Source organism: Pseudoliparis swirei, chromosome 13 (genome assembly GCF_029220125.1).
Source record: "Pseudoliparis swirei isolate HS2019 ecotype Mariana Trench chromosome 13, NWPU_hadal_v1, whole genome shotgun sequence".
Lineage (NCBI taxonomy): Eukaryota > Metazoa > Chordata > Actinopteri > Perciformes > Liparidae > Pseudoliparis > Pseudoliparis swirei.
In genome coordinates this window covers 11,280,880-11,287,013 of record NC_079400.1, presented here as the reverse complement: position 1 = coordinate 11,287,013, position 6,134 = coordinate 11,280,880, and positions in this window count along the sequence as shown.

Below are 6,134 nucleotides of genomic sequence, written 5' to 3'. Positions count from 1 at the left end.
TAAATGCCTCTGGATTTCAGTCAGTTGGGGCAAAAATTGCCCCCTAAGAAAGATGTACATTTGCTAGCATGGTGTAGGAGTCCACCTTAAAAGGTCCGTGATAACCGTCTTCACCTAATAAAAGAAACACGACTCTCAACTAGGGCTGCAACTAACGATTATTTTGATAATCGATTAATCGGTTGATTAATCGGATAAAAAAAACACAAAATGTTCAACCCTTTATTCAAAACAGGGTCCGTACGGTCCTGGAAACCCTGGAAAAGTCATGGAATTTTTAAATGGCTATTAGCAGGCCTAGAAAAGTAATTGAAAAAAATAAAATCCCAAGATATTTGGAAAAGTAATGCAAATTTGTTTTATTCCAATTTTAATTTACACGGTATATATACGGTATGCTTTGGAATTCTCATTGTTAGTTTAAATACTACATCTTCTCACTTTGTCACGTATAGACAGAGTTTTCACAAAATGTTTAATCATAGAAATTTGGCTTAAAGTCCTGGAAAGGTCCTGGAGACCCACTGGTCAGCATGTGGATGAACCCGTCACAAACAGACTGACAGCTTTCCTCTCCTGAGCAGTGGTCCCCATGTGGCCCCCTGAACAATATCAGAGACGCGTTCCGATTTATAATTTTTTTCACCTGGCCCGCTGCCGTTGAGATTGCAGTGAGACGCAGAAAAAATGTGAAGTGGTGCTCTTCGCAATAAAACATCTTTGATGGGACGTGTCGCGTCTCGGCCAATCAGCGTTCAGATGTCGACAGCGTTTGGGAAGTTAGGTTAGCTTGAATGTTAGTCCGCTACATCTGCTGCTGTCCCGCTGCACGGTGTAGCGATGCTAACAATGTACCCGTACGTTAAACACGATGTGATTTTGCATATTTTTATCGATACTTCATTAAAAGAGCGCACGATCAGAGCGCACGCGCTGCTGCGCTCCATTAAATATTGTCTGCACGCGCAGCGCTCACAGCGAGTGGCGTCGTGGTTTATCTCCGTTGCCTTTCTCCGTGGAAAAATATTTTCCGCTATCCGCCACGGAATAAATAACCACGTTTTCTACGTTCTACTCTTGTGGAAATGCCACACACGTCGTGACATGTAGCGCCCTGGTGTCTGGGTTCATAACGTCACCCGGAGGCGCACTCAGCTCCGTGAATGTCTCCGACGACGTGAATGACTTCCGCTTCCAGCGCCACGAGGGCAGCAGCAGCCAATTAGATTCACTAACGGAGGAGCAGCTGAGCACTGATTGGCTCTCACAACGCAGCGTTCCGTCTCTCCTCTCCCTCCGCTCTTGTTTCTCCTGCGCCGCTCTGCGCTCAACTGAACTTTTTTTATACTCCGCGATTTATTGAGCGCCGTAATAATCCCGCGACACAACGAATCGATAATGAAATTCGTTGCCAACTATTTTAATCATCGATTTTTATCGATTTTATCGATTCGTTGTTGCAGCCCTACTCTCAACCCCCTCAAACCTCACGAGCATGCGGCGGTGCTAGCCACTGAAACAGCGTCTATAGACTCGTGAGTCATGGAATTCCTCTCTGGATCTCGGAGTCGGCGGCGAGGAGCGAAAACATTCCTTTGGGAATAAGGAATAAGCCTCTCGGAGCCGAGCGTGTCCGGTGTGCTCCGTCATCTGCTTTTTGGACTCGCGGGCTGCCATCTGTAGCTTCAACTTGGTTCTCATGCTACACAGGGACCTTTCGGGCACTGCCCCCCCCCCCCCAACCCCCCTCCCCACCTTTCTCCATCCCTTCAGCCTCTCTGGAGGTCCGCTGTAGAGCATCCAGACCCCGCGGCGGCCCTTGAGGGGTCGACTGGGAGGCCGTTGTGAAGTGAGCCATCAGTCACAGTGAACACCTCCTCCTCTCATGTTGGTCATGCTCTGTCGTTCTCTTTTCTTCTTTTTTTCTCCCCTTAGCCAAATGTATTTATTCCTGTCTTCTTCCTCTCCTTTCCTCTCCCAGTGCTCTGGTCCTTCCGCCTCTATCTCTATACCAGCACATCAAAACAAACTATAACTCAAGATGGACCAACGCAGCCTCCCACCAGTTCCAATAAAAGACACAGTCGACGGAGAGGAGAGGAGAGGAGAGGAGAGGAGGGAGAGGAGAGGAGAGGAGAGAGGAGAGGAGATGAGAGGAGAGGAGATGAGATGAGATGAGAGGAAAGAAGAGGAGAGGATAGAGGAGAGGAGATGTGATGAGATGAGATGAGAACGGAGGATAGAGGAGAGGAGATGAGAGGAGAATGAGAAGAGAGGAAAGGAGAGGAGATGAGAGGTGAATTAGATGTGATGAGATGAGAAGAGAGGATAGAGGATAGGAGAGGAGATGTGATGAGATGAGAGGAGACGAGAGGATAGAGGAGATGTGATGAGATGAGAGGAGACGAGAGGATAGAGGAGAGGAGATGTGATGAGATGAGGAGATGGGAGGATAGAGGAGAGGAAGCGCAGCGGAAAGGAGGAGTGGGAGGTTTGGGAGGGAGCAAATCGCCGGATAACGCTGACATAATGAGAGAAATCATAGCGAGGTATAGAGGGGGGGGCATGATGGGTAAAAGAGGCGCAAGACATCGGATGTGCTGCAGAGATGTGAGTGTGTGTTGGTGTGTGGTTAAGTGTGATGGATGACTGTGTCTCGGCAGTAGCCGTGTGAGTGTGTTGGGGGGTCGACCAGGGCCATCTGCTGGTCGGCTTCTCTCTCTCTCTCTCTCTCTCTCTCTCTCCCTCTCTCTCTCTCTCTCTCGCTCTCTCTCTCTCTCCCTCCTCACACGTACAGTAGCATGTCAGCTGTGGTGAAGAGAGGCTCCGCTGTCTGAGTTCCCTCAGGTTTACTGAGCGAGGGCACACTACGTCAACATGCAACGAGAGGAAGGGTGTAAAGACGAGCCAAACACGTGAGACACACACACACACACAGTACAGCTACCTCACCTCTGGCTCCGCCCCAAAAAACTGTTCGAAAAGTGTAGTTACCCAAATACTGTACTTAAGTGAGCTCGTGTTTCCACCTCGCACCTCTTCAGACCTCGACTGCACTTCCTTCATTTAAGGGGGAATGTTTTACTTTTCATATTCATATTCACATCCGCAACATTTTTCTATTTGACATTCTAAGCCTACGATTGGCTTAAAAAATGCAATAAACTACTCAACAGCATTTAAAGCAGAATAAGTAGCTTCAATGATATTTAATCAATTAGCAGCAGGCTAGCATGTAAGAGTGGAAAAGGACTACGACTGGACTTACTCAGGAGCTATCTGAAGGAGGAGAAGGTCGACAGAATGAAGACGTCAGTCTGACTCTCGTCGCTGAGGATGCAGACCAGACGTGACGGGGCAGGAACACCAAGAAATAGTCCCGCCTAACTAAATGCACTGAGGCGGAGGCAGAACTCTCACTCGGGAAGAGTCAGGAAATAGTTATTTCTTTTTATTTTTGCGTGAAGTTGCCCCTTTAACCAAAGTGAGGCACGTTGCCAGACTTCCCCATTTCCTCAGGGTGGTAGAATAACAGTAAATCGTGGAGGGTTGGATTGAGCTCTGCCTAAGCGCCCGTACACAACAACACTGCTCCTTCCTCTTCTTCTCCTCCATCATCAGGAATATTAAGTGACTGAGTTGGTGTGTTGTGAATCATCCGGCTGATTGCTTAAAATCACCGCGTGTCCATCCGATTAACACAAATACTCCTATTAATGTAACACTACCCCCCCCCCCCCCCATCCACCTCTGTTGATCTCTATCTGTCTCTCATCAACCATCATTTATGCAAAAACAGATCCTCTGTCTTTTTGTCACTTGTGCATATGTGTGTGTGTGCATGTGTGTGTGTGACGTACTCCTACTGAGCTGAAGGGTACCAGAAAACTAGAGTTAAATCCAAGTATGTGTGTGTTTGCGTGTGTACATGTGCGTGTGTGTACATGTGCGTGCGTGTGTGTACATGTGCGTGTGTGTGTGTACATGTGCGTGCACCTGTGGGCTGTGAAGCAGAGAAAATAATATGCATAATCACATGAATAAAAGGAGAAATCCCTGATGCACACGCGCACACACGCGCACACACGCGCGCACACAGCAAACCAACCAAACATGTACTCAATCATTCCTGCACTTGCATGACTATGATGCATATGTCATGAAACTCGTGCCCCCCCCTTCCTCCTCATCCTCCTCCCATCACACACACACATACATCATCCGCCCACACACACGCTCTAATATTCAACCTCATTGACAGCGGTTTGCTGACTAAGGGGGTTAAAGGCCTTTAGTGTTGCTGAATGGGCACCTGTAGGACACACAAGCACACACACACACACACATGCACACACACACAATACGACTACAGCAACGTCGCCTGAGGGAACAGATGGACACACACCTGCCATAGATTTACCCAGGAAGACGAGCTCCAGGCTTTTATTACGAGCTCTGTGACGGCTAGCCGATGCGTGCTCCCTGTGTGTGTGTGTGTGTGTGTGTGTGTGTGTGTGTGCACGTGCCAGCGTGGGTTCGCGCACGTGTTTGTCTGATGGGCAAAGGCCCTTCATGTTGTTCGGCTGTCTGCATCATGGCAGCAGCAGCAGGAGAGACGTCAGGCGAAGAGAAACAACGGCAACCTCCAAACCGCCGCCGCACGCGCACGCCATCTTGAAAAAACGTGACGTTCAAATTTAGAAGTCAAAGGAAATGTCAACACATCCACTGTGGGTTTTTTGCCAATATAGTGATTGACTTAACTCTAGTTTTCTGATACCCTTCAGCTCAGTACGAATACGTCTCACACACACACACACACACACACACACACTTGTCATTAATTTCTCTCCGACTCCAATAAAAGCATCTCACTGGAGCACCAACCCGCACTGGGACAAGTAGAAGTCGCAAATACTTCCTTGTTTACGTAAAGACACAGAATCTGAGACTCTAAACTCTCTTTACACTCTTTTCATGGTCGATTTCACGCTCCTCTTGCTCAGCGCTGGTGTTAATATCCTTAGTGGCTTTTTCACAGTCGCTTCCCTCTTTTACAAAATTACAACAACAAAAAAGAAAAGAAAAGGGAAGGTAGCCAAAACCATAACTTGATATACTGAAGGTGACAGTTCTGAAATATGACCTCATTCTCTGCTTTTTTTCCTCTCGTTATATTGCGTGCACTAGTTGTCACGCTGTCATCGGGGTGAACTCATTCATGCGCCATGCGACAGCGTAAAGCACCACGACGCAGCACTACAGAGGAGGCGGGGCTTAGAGGACGGTCAGTCCTGTATCTTATCTGAATCCAAGCACTAAATCCTTCATCATGTGTGTGTCAGAGGTCAAAATATAATAACTCCAGAAATGAGAGTAACAATATATGTTTACCTTATCACTTGATTTATTATTGCTTCCTTCACTTCATCTCATTTCCTTCTCTGCTGTTCCCTTCGCTGTGATATTAATTGAGCCGCTGCCAGCAAAGGAATCTCCTTGAAGGGAGCGACTGAATTTCATCACATCCATGACTCACTTCAGTTTCTCCATGGTCCCCACATCCCTCCTCAGACGGGGTTTCCCCTCTTCTCCTCTCTGGAATGTCCTCCTCCTCTCACTTTCCCCTCGCCACTGCATCCTTTCACCATAGCTTCACACACACACACACACACACACCTGAACACACACACACACACGCAGCGTATTTCAATGAGCTGAGAGAAAGAGAAAGCCGGTGTGTAAGAAGTGGGCGGACGGGAGGCAGACGGACAGGTGTGGAGAGAGGATGAGCGGGGGAGGAGATGGAGAGAATGGGAGCTAAATGAGGTTAGGCATAGATAAAGTGTGGAGGTGTTAAGGCCGCACGTGAGAAAGGAAGAAAGAGAGAGACCTGTTTTCCCTGCAGCCGCCCTCGGGCTCTTTCAGAGCGGCTAATAAACACGCTGGCAGCCTCAGCATCGTCTGAATGGACGAGCAGCCAGAAACTAGAGAGGAGAAGCACCGGGAAGAAGGGGAAGAAGACTTTGGAGGAAGCTCCGAGTGTGTGTGTATATTTATATATATATATAGAAATATATATATATAAAATAATAAATTAATAAAATAAATAAAACTCACATCACCATAGCAAC